This window comes from Cebus imitator, unplaced genomic scaffold (genome assembly GCF_001604975.1).
Source record: "Cebus imitator isolate Cc_AM_T3 unplaced genomic scaffold, Cebus_imitator-1.0 Scaffold289, whole genome shotgun sequence".
Taxonomy (NCBI): domain Eukaryota; kingdom Metazoa; phylum Chordata; class Mammalia; order Primates; family Cebidae; genus Cebus; species Cebus imitator.
The window spans coordinates 2,830,989-2,847,199 of NW_016107604.1; positions in this window are offsets into that span (position 1 = coordinate 2,830,989).

Sequence of the window (16,211 nt, forward strand, 5' to 3'; positions counted from 1 at the left end):
ATTATCGTCCTCTGGTTGGAGCCCTTTAAGAGCAAGGCTAGAAAAGCATGCAGTTTTTAGGGCCTAATAAGCAAGTGTAGTTGGAAGACAAAAACAGATTTTGAGAGGGATCTATCCAGTTCTAATTCCGGGCACTCCATAAGGAAAACAGGTCTCTCCAAAAATTGAATCCATGGTAACTTTTCTGTTTTTCCTAGAGTCCCAGGCCATCAGAAATTATCTTAGAACCTCTCATGCATTCATTAAGAGTGGCAAAGCAAAATGGAGAAAGAGAGTTCAGTTTTAACTGAGAAAAAAAAAATCTTTTCCCAGCAAAACAAGATCCAAGAAGAGAAAACCAAAGTCCTTTTTAAATATACCTATAACTTGGATACCCACTTTTAATTAAGCCGAGTGCTCCTTAAGAAAATCCTTTTAAGTCCCTTGTTACCCAACTTTAACAATGCCAAGCAGTCAATACTTCTGGCTTTTGAACTTTACCAAAGGTAACCTCCCAAGTACTCCAAGAAAGGAAAATCCAGGGAAGTTCATGGAGAGGAAGAGAATCAACAAATGGCAAAGGTCACATAGATATCAAACTAGAAAGGACTCATTCTCTAAGCCAGGATTGAACCTGGGCCACCATTGTAAAATGGTGGAAGCTAAAACAAAGCATTGCCACGTTGTTACAGCTCATACTCCCAATAATTTGAAACAAGATGGAGGCCTTCAGCAAAGTTTGCCACTGGCCAGTTTACTGGCTTGAACAGTGGGCCTATGGAATCCTAGGCCCACATCCTATTCTATGGTACCCCTCTTTCTGCCAGAACAATTAAGAAAGACATGCAAAGCACACCAGATTGAGTACAGCTTAAGACCAACCTCAAAAATTCTTTTTATAATTAAAACTTTACAGAGAATATGAACAGCCATAGTTGGGGTCCTGGCCTAGTAAAACATCTTCCAAAAGGAAAATAAAAAAGCCTTTCACATAAAAGTTAATGCCTGACCTGGTGGAGAAAAGAAAAAAACAGCTTAAAGTGTAGTGCTGTGTTAACTGCTGACAAGGTGGAGAAAAGGAAAAACAACAGCTAAAAGTGCAGGGTTGGAAAGTGTATTATTCTGTTTTCACACTGCTGATAAAGACATACCCAAGACTGGGAAGAAAAATAGGCTTAATGGATTGACAGTTCCCGGTGCTTAAGGAGGCCTTTCATGGCAGAAAGTGAAAGGCATTTCTTACACAATGGGGACAAGAAAAAATGAGAATCAATCGAAAGGGGTTTCCCCTTATAAAACCATCAGATCTTGTGAGACTTATTCACTACCAAGAGAACAGTATGGGAGAAACTGCCCTCATGATTCAATTATCTCCCACAGGGTCCCACCCACAACACCTGAGCAACATGGGAACTATAATTCAAGATGAGATTTGGGTGGTGGCACAACCAAATCATATCAGAAAGATTCCTGGGGAAAGAACCAATTTTTCTTATGTAAATGGATTCCTTTAACAGGGAGAAAAACTTAATTGCTGTTTCTTCCCTGGGGCTTGGACAGAGCTGGACCCCTTGGCCAGGGGAGCAGAAGACATCATGGATATGTGGTGGGGAACACTGGCCAGCCTGCCATGTGGGGCCCTTGGGCCATGTACCCAACCCTAGCCAGGAGGAGAGGGGAGCAGGGAGCCACTGCTCACCCATCTGTCCTGTGTGCATGCCTGCAGCCATTGGGATGGTGGTGAAACACCCCCAATATTGTAAAAGAAAGGATAGGTGCCAGTACAGTCTCGAAAAAAGAAGGAAAATAACATAGAAAAGTCTGGATTGGAACAAAACTGACATTCATGACTCCTGAGAGTGATGAGGTGGGGCACAGTTTCTTTTACCCTCAGAAATAAAAAAGAGAAACATTTTTTGGTTCATATTTTACTCACCTTTTCTCATGTACTAGTATGGGCCACCAAAATGATGCAGGAATTTTTGCTTCTTAGCTAAAATCCACAGTCCTGTCACATGGCCAGGAAATATTAGGCACGCGGACACATTGAAAGGTGAGGAGAGCTGAATTTATTTTAAAAAAAAGCTCTGAGCAAGAAAAACCAAAAGGAAAACCAAAAGTAGTCCTTCCAACGGGCTCCCACCCTACAGATTGAATACCAGGCCACCACCATACACACAACATGAAGAGGCCACGTTTCTTCCACCTGCATATGACATGAATCCCCAGGGTCTCCACCCCATTCTTCCAGTGCACAGGCAGGCCCCCAGTCTATTGTGGGCATGTCCAGACAAGGGCCTGGGCAGGTTCTCTCATGTGCATAAAAGCATCTGATGTAAACACTTGTGGGGTGGGGTGGAGATTCTCCAGGGATCCTCCCTTATTTACCTCCTGCAACTCTCACCTGGACTAAGAAATTTCCCATAATTTCAGACAAGTTTCCTTTGAAGACTGAAAATACACTGCTTATTGTTTTGTTTCATAGAAGGCCATGTCTTGCAGTGGCTAACTATATGAACTTTGGAGAAAAAATGAGTTGGATTTTAATTCTGATTATGTCACTTTCTAATTATGTGACCTTAGGCATTGCTATGGTTTAAATGTTTGTGACCCCTCCAAAATTTAGGTTGAAACATCATCCCCACTGCCACAATATTAAGATGTTTGGCCTTTAAAAGTTTCTTAGGCCATGAGAACTTTGACCTCATGAATGGATTAGTACCTTGTAAAAGGACTGGAAGGAACTAGTGAGGTCCTTTTGTGCTCTTAACCACATGAAGCTTCAGAAAGAAGGCACCATCTTGGATGCAGAGAGCAACACTCACCTAACACTGAATCTGCTGGCACTATGATCTTGGACTTCCCAGCCTCTAGAATTGTGAGAAATACATTTTTGTTATGTATAGATTACCCAGTCTGTGGTATTTTGTTATAGCAGCATTAATGGACTATGACAGGCATGTTAACTCCCAGATCCTCAGTTTTGTCATCTAGAATCTTTGAACCTAGTACCTACTGTATAAGAATGTTGTAAAGACTAAATTAGATGATGTATGGAAAAGACCTCACATAGGTGCTCAGTGTATTAGCACTGCAGTCTCTTCCTTGCACTTTGAAATGTACCTACTATAGTTTGAATGTTCCCTCCAAAACTCATATGGCAATTTAATTGCCATTTTAAGAATATTAAGAGGTGAAACTTTAAAGAAGTGATTAGGACATGTGGGCTCTGCCCTCATAAGTAGGATTAATACCTTTCATAAAAGGGTAAGTTTGGCTCTCTTCTTTCTCTCTTTTCACTTCTTGCATGTGATGGTGCAGCAGAAGACCCTCAGTAAATGCTGGCACCTTGTTATTGGACTTAGCCTCCAGAGCTGGGAGCCAATACATTTCTATTTGCTATAAATTACTCAGTCTATTAGTCTGTGGTTTTCTATTATAGCAACATAGTAAGTTACAGACTAAGACAGTAACTTACACATATTACGATGCAATAGGTGGGAAATGCATCCAACTATATCAACCTGACATAGCCATTAGGACTAAGAACTAATATCTGTCAACATGACTTAGTTATTTGTTCCAAGAAAACCTTGCCCAGGAATGATAAGACTGCAAACCAATAAATAGTTTCAGTCTTTACCTTAGGAAATTCCTACAAGTCACTTTATCTGAGACAACAGCCTGCTCTCCTGAAAAACAATTCATGTATTAAACAGTTTATTTACCAAGGCTTGCTTTAATATCTTGTGTCTACCAATCTTAAGCCATTATGTTACAAACTTTGCCCGATCTTGATCAGGATACCACACTGAAAGCCACAGCTTAAACCAGACCCCAGGTTCTTTAAATATCCTCTTTTGATCTGCTGATTTTTTAAAAACTATTTTCTTGAGACAGAGCCTCTCTCTATTGCCCAGGCTGGAGTGCAGTTGTGCAATCTCAGCTCACTGCAACCTCCACTTTCTAGGCTCAAGCAATTCTCATGCCTCAGCCTCCCAAGTAGCTGGGATTACAGGTGTGTGCCACAATGCCAGGCTAATTTTTGTATTTTTGGTAGACATGGGGTTTTGCCATGTTGGCCAGGCTGGTTTTGAATTCCTGGCCTCAAGTGATCCATCTGCCTTTGCCTCCCAAAGTGCTGGGATTATGGGCATGAGCCACAGCACCTGGCCTGATCTGATTCTGACCCGGTCTCTGGATACTTTTCTGGCCTCATCTCCTGTGATGGCTTACTTGCTAATTGGACTCCAAGCCACACTGACACACTTGTTGCATTTCAAATGCTCCAGAAGTACTCACACCACTGGATTTTATATTTATCCTGTGTATATCCACATGATTCATTCTCCTATTTCATTAATCTTTGTAAAAATGTCTCATTATCAGAGTGACTTTTCCTAAGCACTTCATATAAAATTAATCCTCCAAGTACTGTTTATTCCTAATTTGCCTTTATCCATAGCACTTATCATAACCTATTGTATAGCTTTATGTATGTATATATACATGTTTGTCTATCTTCCTCTCACTAGAATGTAAGCATCATTAGAGAAGTGACTTTACTTTTGTTTGTCATTATATCTGTAGCACCTAAACAGTGCCTGAAACATGGTGATGAATATTATTTGATGAATATTTGATATATAATTATTGATGAATAAATATTTGATGAATATTCATTATATGGTTTGGCTGTGTCTCCACCCAATCTCGTCTTGAATTGTAGTTTCCGTAATCCCCATGTGTCATAGGAGGGACCTGGTGGGTGGTAATTTAATCATGGGGTGTTTACCATCATGCTGCTGTTCTCATGATAGTGAGTGAGTTCTCACAAGATTTGATGGTTTTATAAGGGGCTTTCCCTACTTTTGCTTGGCACTTCTCTTTGCTGCCACCATGTGAAGAAGGACATGTTTACTTGCCCTTCTGCTATAATTCTAAGTTTCCTGAGGCCTCCCCAGCCATGCTGAACTTGAGTCAATTAAACCTCTTTTCTTTATAAATTACCCAGTCTTGAGTGTGCCTCTATTAACAGTGTGAGAATGGACTAGTACAATTCATCAAATAAATATTTGGTGAATAAAGGAATAAAATGAGGGACAATGAAAGTATAGAGATATGATGGAGTCTCAGTTGTTGAGACTTGCTAGAAGCAGCCATTTCATCCTAATGGATGCCCTGTGGATGTTTCTGGCATGAATCAGATTGTTTAGAGCAGTGTGATCCCAAATTGATAATGTCATTTCTTGCTTAAAACACTTTAATAGTTTCCTATTGGTCAGGAGTTGGTAAACTATGGCCTATGGGCCAGATCCATTCTGATGCCTGTATCTTGTACACAGTTTTATTGAATCACAGCCCTGCTCATTCATTTATATATTGTCTGTGATTATTTTCTTGCTATAACAGCATAATTGAGTAGTTGCAACAGAGACCATATGGACCACAAAGCCTAAAATATTTATGATCTTGTCTTTTACAACACCAACAAAAAATTCTGACCCCTGCTATTGGCTAAATTAAGTACAATGTTCTTCTGACCTGTCTCATACCTGGAAGAACAGCAGTATGGGATTTAGCTAAGAGTTTAGAATTATGTAGGTTCTGTAGAGGTCAAGGGAAAACTTTCCCCTTACGGTTTGAAATTTTGCTAAAAATCACTGAGAAAAGGCAGATTAATAGGAGAAAAGACATACATATTTACCTGATCATAGTTTTTTACATGACATGGGAGCCTTCAGAATTAAGACCCAAAGATACAGGGGAAACTGTCCTTTTCATGCTCAGGTTCAACAAAGTATGGATAGCTTTGTGGAAATATGATTGGACAAAAGGGTATGATCTAATGCCAACAGACTGAGTAGGGAAACCTAGCTTGTCCTTTCTGTCTGGATTCTTCTTGGCTTTTTTGAGCAGCATTCTTTCCTTCCGGGTGTGGGGCAAAACCGTTTCTTCTGTCACCAGGTGCCAGGCTGGAGTGCAGTGGCATGATTTCGGCTCACTGCAACCTCCGCCTCCTGGAGAACCCTTTCTTGATTAGGGCTCTCATGACCTAGAATCAAACAAGGTAGGTCAGATAATTTCTTTATAAACAGTTTTTCCACAGAAAGGAAGAGGTGGGTGGTGGTCGGGAATTAGAGTAATAATTTTAGGTTTTATGGCTGATTCTGGGGAAAAAGGGTTATCACATCTATGGCCCACATTAGGGAAGAGGAATTCTAGTTTCTATGGCTACTTCAGGGGAAAATGAAGGCCAGAGCAAGAAGGCAAGAGAAGCAAGAAAGATGCTTCTGATGATTTCATTTTGGGGCATCATTTTCTAAGACCCTGTAGTTCAAATGTCAATTCAGACAATTATTACCTGTGAGAACTTGTATGAGTTACTTGCCTTTCTAAGCCTCATTTTCTTCATCTGGAAAACAGGGATCATAAAGGTGCTTACCTCAGTTGTCGTTAGAATTAAATTATTGTCGTTAAGGTTTGTACCTGTCTTCCACAGCACAGGCATACATGCAATTTAATCTATAATTTTTATTGCTGACTCTCTGGCTACTTCATATCCTATGCTTCATTTATTATTCACATTCAACTGCTGAGAGTTCCTGTACATTGCAAGTTGCTTCTTGCTTCCCTAAGTTGCCTACTAATTTCCTTTGCTTGGAACACATAATTAAAACTTTACTTGGCTTTGCAGACCTCCACTAAGGGTCCTTCTCCTCTCAGAAAACTTCCCTGAAAGCCAAGGGTAGAGTCATTGTTCCACTGTGATACTATAGTGGTCTTGCCGTCAGACCCCTCTCTTCGAACTGAACAGATCACGTTGAAATGATGTTACGTTCTGTCTCCCAGACTAAGAGCTCTTATAATAGTGGTAGAAGGAGGAGCGGGGAGTTCTCACTCATTTTTCTATTCCCAGTACCTGACACAGTGCCCGTAATATAGCTAATGTTTTTTACTATCTCACTTACTCTAAGGAGAAGATATTCCCTTTTGTTCATCCCCCTTTGTTCACATGCTGCTTATAGCTGTTTCTGATTGAAAAGAACATATTGATCCGTGCTTACATTTCCTGTAGAGGAGTGAGGAGGGAGCTGCTTCAGCTCAGAGTCTGCTCTGATAGGCTCAGTTGGCCCAGGGCAAACTGCAAGCACAGAACATTCAATTTCCTATACAGGTAGCCGTCACGGTGGAAAGAAAGGAGCAATGCATTATCTTCTATTGACATTTGGTGGCTTCAGTCACACCTCTGTCACTTATTAAATATGTAACTTTAGTTTGTTACCTCTCTCAGCCTCAGCTTCCTTGAAAACCTGGGGAAAATTCTCCTCTCACTGACTTAGTATGAGGTTACATTATACAAGTTTAGTAAAAGTTCTTGGTAAATTGGTCTATACACAATAAGCACAATTATACTTAAGTCATTTAAGTGAGCCCATTGTCCTGGTTTATTGTATGGGGAGCAAAAATGGAACTATCATGGGTTTATTTATGAATTAGTCCATTCAGTAAAGTCAAGGCTGGTCCTATGCGGTTGGCCCAGTCCATCAGATTAGTATAGGGCATAAGTATTGTGTGCCAAATAGGTTAACACAAAATGATGTGATACTTTTGAAAATATTCCTTGACAGAAGACATAGCCTTATTATCTAAAATTACTTTGATGTGTTTTGTTTTAGAGAAATAGTTATCTCTATGACCCAAAAGCATGATGACAATTCTGTTTCTATTATTTTTCTCTGCCATATAACCAACTACAAACTTTGCAACTTACAATAATACATATTTATCATCTCACAGTTTCTGTGGGTCAGAAATCTATGTATGGCTCACCTGGGTCCTTTGCTTAGTGTCTCACAAAGCTGCAAACAAGGTGTCAACCAGGACTGAATTCTCATCAGAGTCTCAACTGGGAAAGGATCAGCTCCCAAGTCATTGGCAGCATTCTTTTTCCTGAGGCTATGAGATTCATGACAGCTTGCCTCTTCAAGCCAGAGAGAGAGAGAGAGAGAGAGAGAGAGAGAGGGAGAAAGAGTGTGAGAGAGAGAGAAAGTGAGAGTGAACAACAGAGAGAGAGAGAGAGAGAGAAAGAAGAGAGAGAGAGGGAGGGAGAGGAGGAGATTTTAGTAAAGGCATGTGATCACCTACATTCTATTATCTTTGTTGTTACATTAGATTGGTTTAAAAAAAGCCACAGGTCTTGCCCACACTCAAGGGGAGAAGATTACACAAAGGCATGAATACCAGGAGGTAGGAATCTTTAGTGTCACCTTAAAGTCTGTTTACCACACTGTGCAACTCTAAAAGTATTTTATTCCTTCATTTAATACTAACGTGTGTCTGTATGCATGTTCTTCCAGAGGGATGGTATACTTTATGAAAAAAGAGACTTTTATCTCTTTTGTTCATAATCATATCTTCAGCACCTAGAACAATGCCTGGGATTATAAGAGATGCTCAATATATACTTGTAGAAGGAGTGAATTAATGAACAAATGAACACCCAATATGTGCATGACACTGACAATTGTTTTGGACCATGACACTACATGATATATTTAGTTTGCAGCATTTTGTATACAGAAATACCATAAACCATTATCCTTTTAGTGATAATAAACTCTGAAAGCATTTGACAAGAGTTATGGGATTATTTTGAATTTAGTGAAGACATGTAGCTATCACATTTCTGAAGCCCAGCGATTTTTATGATGTAAAATTTATGACCAAGTCACCTTTCTAAAATTAATTATGAGAAAATAGAACTTGCAAAATAGTTGGAGAATTCTAACATGATTAAAAAAGCACTTGACCCTGCCTTTTCTCCATCAAATCTCTTTTCTTTTTTGCATGGGACAAATTTTCATCTTAGCCTTTGAAGAGTTATACCCTGCAGTAACTTGTAATGACTACCATCTGTTAAGGAGAAATCTTTAACATTATAAAATTATAGAATTGTTATAGCTTTAGGGTTCCTTGATCCTGAATACTGAAAAATAGCACCTCATGACTTCAGCAGATGTTTTTCTTGTTTATAGTCAATTTCCTGTGTCAAGAAGCCAGTCCTTGCTCCATCCTCACAGAAAGAAAACATTCCATATTCCATAGTGGAATATGAAAGAAAAAAAAAAGAAAAGAAGGCAGAATGTTTTGGATGCCGAACAGCACATGGAGAGCTTTGCATGCCAGGACATCTTGGAACATCGGTGATGGGATGCCTTCTCACAGCTGCTGGAGCCCCTCTGATGAGAAGTGTTTATGGAAAAAAAAATAGGCAATCAACATTCTGCAAAGGATGACATTTTCTATTAAATTATCTCCACTTTTTATGTAACACAGCTGCAACAGCTTTATGTGGCTTTTCCTAATGATACCTCATCTTACAAGCACATGAAATATCAGGATAGTTTATCAATGGCTCCCTCTAAATTCACAATGTTTCAGAGTAATAATTTCCCACTTCACCTGAAAGTTCCCAGTTCTACCCCAACAGTCCCAAATGCCTGTGTTTATTGGCGCCTGTAACAATACAAAACATTAAAATCAACCACTGAGTATGAAGGGCAGACTATGTTAGTGGCTTCTCAATATCCCTCTAAAGCACAGAATACCATTCTTCAAAAAACCTCGGAGGTGGGATGGTCATTGAAGATTTAGAACAGTGCTTATATACCCATGCCATAAATACTCACTGAATGATCAATTAACTTCTCTAGGTTTCGTGTTAATTAAAAAGAAGGTCGTTTTGTAGTTTTCATGTTTTAGCAAGTTGCTATTAAATGCAATGGTTGTAAATCAGTATGTTTTCTAAATGGACTCAACTTGTGCCTATGTCCTTTCTCTATAGGAAATTGTTACTTTTTTGCACATGTACATAATACAGTAAATTATATACATTATTGATAAAGAACATAATCGCTTGAAGAAATTTTCCAGATGAATCTAGATCAAGCATTTTGGGCCATGGGATTTGATGGCTCATGTATTAAAGTGCTAGTTTTGAACATTAAAGATATGCCTCAGACCTCCTAACTTTTGTTGGGCTTTAATATTCAGAAGAAACTCTGTAATTATTTGGATATATGTTGAATAGATTTTTAAATCAATTTCATAAACTTTAAGACTCCATTTTTCTGACTCTGTGTAGGCCTAGGCTAATGTGTGTGTTTGTGTCTTAGTTTTTAACAAAAATTGTTTAAAAGTTAAGAAAAATTAAAAATAGAAAACATACTTTTAGAGTAAGGATATAAAGACAATATTTCTATACAGCTGTACAATGTGTTTGTGTTTTATGCTAAATATTATTACAGAGTCAAAAATTTAAAAAAAATTAAAAAGTTTATAAAGTAGAAAAGTTATAGTAGGCTAAGGTTAATTTATTATGGAGGACTTTTAAAATAAATTTAGTGTAGCTTAAGGTTATAGTGTTCATAAAGTATACAGTAGTGTATAGTAATATCCTAGGTCTTCACAATCACTCATCACTCACTCACTGACTCACCCAGAGCAACTCCCAGTCCCAAAAACTCCATTCATGACAAATGCCCTATACAGGTGTACCATTTTTTATCTTTTATACTGAATTTTTATATACCTTTTCTATGTTTAGGTCTGTGTAGATATACAAATACCATTGTGTTGCAGTTGCCTACATGATTATAGTAACATGCTGTACAGGTTTGTAGGCTAGGAGCAATAGGCTATACCATATGGCCTAGATGTGTAGTAAGCTATTACCATGAAGGTTTGTGTAAATACACCGTGATGTTTGCACAATGATTAAATTGCCTAATAACACATTTCTCAGAACGCACCCCCATTGTTCCTGTCATTAAGTGACACATGATTGGATTGAGCCATTTGTTTCCACAGAGCATTTTGGAAAAAATGGAGAAAACAAACACACAAAAAAACCAAAAATAATAATGACCAACATGAAGGATTTCATGATTAAAAATATAACAAATTTAAAAAGACTTTATCATTAGCATTATTACAGCCTAAATGTTAACTTTAGAAAAGCCTGCTCTATCTCTGTTGATATCAGGTACCTCTGTTATATTTTCCCAAATCATTTTATACTTTCCTTCCAAGGTACTTATTTATTACACATTTTGATTATATAGTTATATGATTTACTGGTCAATTAAGAGGAACTTACATAAGAACAGGGACAGTGTTTTGCTCACTAGTGGTTGCCAGTGCATAGCACAGTTTTGGGCACAAAATGGAGTGTCAGTAAATATTTCTTGAATGAATGAAAGAATAGAACATTGCTAGAAGTTCAGCTAGCTGATTTATTTTTAATATCTGTGTAAAGTTTCGTTGCATGAGTGTATTTACTGATCTCATCTTGTAGAGATCTATTTGCTGTCAATTTTTTTTTGCCATTTTAAATAATCCAATTTGCCTATAAAATGTATACATCAAACTGATAGCCAAAGAGTTTATAAAACATAATGAAGTAGCCCAAAGGCATGCTGGAAAACACAGAGAAAATGTCAGTCAGTCTTAAGATAATTGATGCATTAATCCTATATATATGAGACTAGATATCTAAATTCTAGGACTTAGCATTTTCTTTTTTAAAAAATGATTTGGTATCAAAGTCACAAAATTAAAATATTCTTGATGTTTACATGCCCTTAATTTGTTTATAATCCTGCTTAAAATATTTAAGACAGGTATATATTTATACAAGATATTATTTTTACTATACTCATAAGAAAGAAAAACTTTTCTCTGTCAGTTTACTAAAATCTTGCCTTTCTCAGCCTGCTGAGACATGCTCATATGGCAAAGCTGTCCTGAGAAATAGCATCATTTCTGGGTTTTGGTAGAAATGAAAGCAGTGCTTCAAAGCAGCCTGATTCAGAGCCCAACTAGCGGTGGTCTCTACTTTAAAAGTATTATATTACAAGCCTGTATCTAACTGATAATATTATCTATTACTATGTTGGAAAACAAATGATATGGGATAAAGCTGACCACAAAATATATTAATATGCTTAAAATTAAATAGTAATTTAGAAACAAGCAGTGTTGGTTTCAGTTCCGGTACAGACTAGGTTTCTCTTGAATGGCCAAGTACCATGATAGTGAAGAACGAGGTCAACTTAACACCCAACTGTGAACTTAAAATGGAAAGTAAATGTCTGATTCTTTTCAAAAGGTGGATCACAGAAATATAATAAAGTTTGTACATGCATGGAAAAAGAGACATTATGAAACATAAAGAAGGATGGTACTGATGACAAAGCAGGTGGCCACTATGTTCAAGCCTGTTGTGATCCCTGGAGGAGGCAGCACTGTAAGAATTTTCAGTGACCCTGTCTATGTCCAGGACAGTACTAGTAGATAATGAGTAAAGACATGGATGAACTTCAAAGGAGGAAGCAAAGAAAAGAGGGGGGTTGCTTCTGTGCCAATATGTAAATCTGAGTATTTGAGATATTCTTGGATCATCTGTTTTTCTTTCCCCCTGACCCAGTCACTTATCACATCAATCAGTCAGTGTCGGTGGCTACATATTTCTTCACCTTTGCTACTTCACCTTAACCAGGAAATGATGGGGAAGACACTCTTAGGGCAGTGCTGTTCATAGAACAGGGATGGTAGTGATTTCAAGGTACCTTTCTCAGGGTCCCTTACATCCTCTGGGGATGACAAAAACTGTTCTGTATTGGGGAGGGAGGTGGATTGAGGACTCATCAACAATCTGGACAACACGTTTTTTTTTTCAGGTATGAAATGCAAGGGCTGGGTTTAATAATATGTAAAATCTCTTTCAACTGACATACTGCATGACTGGTTTCTCTTATTCTATTTATCCACTTCCCAATGTATCAGTAAAACTAGGGTGCTTACCATGTGCTTAAAACATGCTGGGCTTTCCTGTCTGTTTGCCTTTGCCCCCAACTATCTCTTACTCTAGAAAAGCCCTCTCCATATCACCACCCCTCACACTTACTTGTATTTTACACTTACTTGTATTTTAAGGTCCATCTCAAAATTCTTATCCTCTCATAATATCTGTCATGGGGATATTTTCTTCCACACCCCCACTCCCCTTAACTCTGAGTGTTTTTTTGTTACCAGTTTCCATGACTCAATAGGTCTGTTTATTAAGGAAAAACAATCAACAATGAATTAACATTTTTCCTAGTGAGATAATAACATGATATGTCCCCATATCTCAGGGATTCTACTTTCCTCCTATCTATGCATTATGAAGCCTTTTAATTGGATGAGACTAATTTTTCTCTTTACAAATGTCTTCTTCCTTTCTTGTTTTTGTGCCAAGTCTTGTCTAATCCAGGCCATTAATGAGTTTTTCACTTCTATTAGCTTTTGGTTTATCTCTATAGAGGGAAAGGATCCATTTCTTCAATCTTATTATCTCAAAACTTTTTATTCACATAGCATACCCATGTGCCAACTGGTAAAGTCAACAATTCTTCAATCTTAATCTTAATAACATTGTTAATTTCATCAAAAGATCTATTGTGAATAACTGCCAGACACTGTATCTTAGGGATAAACAAGATAAGGCCCTCTCCCACTGGTAACTTACATTCTCAGGGACAAGTTCAAACTAACCAACAACTCTCTATTACAATGTGGTAAGTCTTTCAGTAAAGGGGAAGCAAATAATTTTGTCTGGCCAAGATGGGGTCTTATAATAAGGTGGGACCTCTGAGAGGGATGCACATGAATTTCACCAGTGGAGAATGAGGGAAAGAGCCTTCCTGGAAAAAGAAAGCAGGAAAAACTCAGAGCTTTGATGATATACATTCTGTTCAATGAAAAAGAAATAGTCTATTGCATCTACCCATGTCATGCTGTGTGTGTGAGTTGATAAAGATGAGGTTAGAAAGGTAGACTGAGAATTAGTTATGAAAAGCCTCAATACTAAGTCATTATATAGTTCTGCCAAATTGATTTGCTGATTTTGCACAGATCCAAGAGTACATATTATAATGGGGAATCTTTTGATTACCTGATACCAGCGACCTGAGCCTGTTCTTCATTTATCTAGTTAGTGAATAACTCTGGGACTCTATAAATACACCAGGTATGTGTATTTGTGTCACAACAGTTCATTTTATTACATTTCCATTTTTAAAAATTATTTTATTTTGAACGAATTACAGATTAATGGGAAATTTCAAAGAATATAAAGGGTCCTATGTACCCCTCCACAGCTTTCTCCAATGGGGACATCATATAGATAAATAGTACAATATCAAAACAGAAAATCGACACTGGTACATTGCTGTTAACAAAAATACAGACCTTTTTACAATTTTCACCATTTAAAAAATCTGTATTTATGTATATGTGTATATGCATATATATTTTTATATGATTTTTGTATATATTGGTATAACCATCAACACAAGCAAAACACAGAACTGTTCCATCACCACAAAAGAACTCCCTCACTCTAACTTCTTGAGTTTTCACTCATGGCCCACCCAACTCCTGTCCTTGCCCCCTGACAACCACAGCTCTTGTATTCATTTTTATAGTTTTGTCATTTCAAGGATGGCATGTAAATGAGATTATACATATGTAACCTGTGAGCCATTCTTCACTGAGCATAATGCCTGTAAAGTCCAATTAGATTGCATATATCTTTAGCTCATCCTTCTTTATTGCTGTGTAGTATTCCAGCGTATGTATGTACCACAGTTTATTTCAACCATTCTCTCATTGAAGGACATTTGGGTTGTTTCTAGCATTTTACTACTACGAATAAAGCCATGTGAATATTCATGTATAGGTTTTTGTGTGAACATACATTTTCATTTCTCTGAGATCATGCCCAACAGCATGATTGCTATGTCACATGAGCTCATGTTTACTTTTGTAAGAAACTACCAAACTATTTTCTAGAGTGCCTGTATCATTTGACATTCCAACCAGCAATGTATGGGAGATGTGTTTCTTCACATCCTTGTTAGCATTTAGTATTATCATTAGTTTTAATTTTAGCTTTCTAAAAGGTGTATAGTGATATTTCACTGTGATTTTAATTTGCATTTATCTAACAGATAATGATTTTGAACACTTTTGTGTGTTTATATCCATCTGTGTCTTCTCTTTGTATAAATATTTTTTCATGTTTTTTTCACATTTGCAATTGAAATCCAGATTTATTTGTAAAAAAGCAAACTGTTGAGTTTTGAGAGTTATTTACACATTTTAGATATAAGACCTTTTTCAGATATAAGATTTGCAAATATTTTCTTCCATTCAATACCTTATCTTTTCATCTCCACAATAGGGTCTTTTGGAGTACAAAAAGTTTTAATTTTGATGAAGTTCAACTTATAACATTTGTAAACTGGAATATGCTTTTGGTGTCATGTCTAAGAACTAGCTTTTTGCCTAGTATTATGTCCCAAAGATATGTTTTCTTCTTAAAGTTTTATAGTTTTATGTTTTACATTTCAATTCATGATTCATTTTGAATTAATTTTTTTGCACAGCATGATACAGAATTAGATCAAGGCGTTTTTTTTGTTTTTTGGTTTTTTGCCTATGGATGTCCTATTGTTCTAGCACAATTTGTTGAAAAAATTATCCTTCCTCCACGGAATTGGTTTTATACTTCTGTCAAAAATCAATTGAGTGTATTTATATTGGTCTATTTCTGGGTTCTGTCTTTTGTTGTATTGATCTATGTGTCTGTTCCTTCTCCAATAACACACTGTCTTGATTGCTGTAGCTATATAGTAAGTCATAACCACAGGTTTCTCTCACTTAAATCTTTGTCAAAATTGTTTTAGTTATTCTAGTTTCTCTGCCTCTTTATATAAACTTTATACTATACTTATCTATATTTGAAAAAAAAATTTCTGAAACTTTGATAGGAATTATAATAAACCTATAGGTCAAGTTGGGGGAAACTGACATCTTTACTATGGTGAATCTTTTAATCCACGAACATAATATGTCTCTCAATTCATTTAGATCTTCTTTGCCTTCTTTCCTCAGTATTTTATACCTTCAGTGCACAGATCCTGTATGTGTTGTGTTAGATAACTTTTTGTTTTTTCACTCAATTATAAATGATTGTGGTTTTAATTTTGGTTTCCATGAGTTTGTTGCTAGTATATAGGAGTACTAAGAATACAATTGATTTTTTTGTGTTGGGCCTGTATCTAGTGACTTTTCCTAAAGTCACTTATCAGTCCTAGGAGCTTTTGTGTAGCCTTATTATTGTT